Here is a 627-nt window from a genome sequence, read left to right on the forward strand (position 1 = left end):
TGGAGGAGGAACAGTAGAATGGAAAGAGCTGTCAGATCGCACAAATTGCTGGGGTGAGAACCCCCAAGTTTTGCAGTAAATGCTACCAAAGAAAGATTATTACAGTGAGTCCTTGCTCTAGCATAAACATCACCTGATAGGCTCTCAGGAAAAGGAGCAGATCTTAAAAAGGCACCTTTTGCCTTTTGATTGAGAGTGGAAAGAGCTATGGGTGTAAAAAGCACAAGGTGTTTTAATCCTGCTATTTAAGAGGTGACAGCTTTGAGTATAGCAATTCCTCCTGGCTGTACAGGAGTCCCTGAAATCTCAGAGGCTTGAAAATGAAAGATGACTGTTGTTCAGTGCAAGGAGTCCTCCCTAAAGTCTCTCTCTGACTGTTGCAAGGAAGCAACGTGATGGCTGAAGCAAAATGTTCCAATAAACTCAGCTACTCAGGGAATGAATCCCTATAGGCAGCAAATAGAGCACCCAGGCTGCTACATTAGAAGGTGAAAGCAGGTTAGATTATAAATGCAGCAATAATTACAGTGTTGTTGAAAACAATTTCACTGTAAATGAAAAATTCAGACGATGCAGAGAAGTCAATAAGGCTATGAGAGACTGCTCTGAGATCTGTGTAAAATAAAA

The sequence above is a fragment of the Empidonax traillii genome, unplaced genomic scaffold (assembly GCF_003031625.1).
Source record: "Empidonax traillii isolate 1590-97213 ecotype Southwest subspecies unplaced genomic scaffold, ASM303162v1 scaffold215:size2007263, whole genome shotgun sequence".
NCBI lineage: Eukaryota > Metazoa > Chordata > Aves > Passeriformes > Tyrannidae > Empidonax > Empidonax traillii.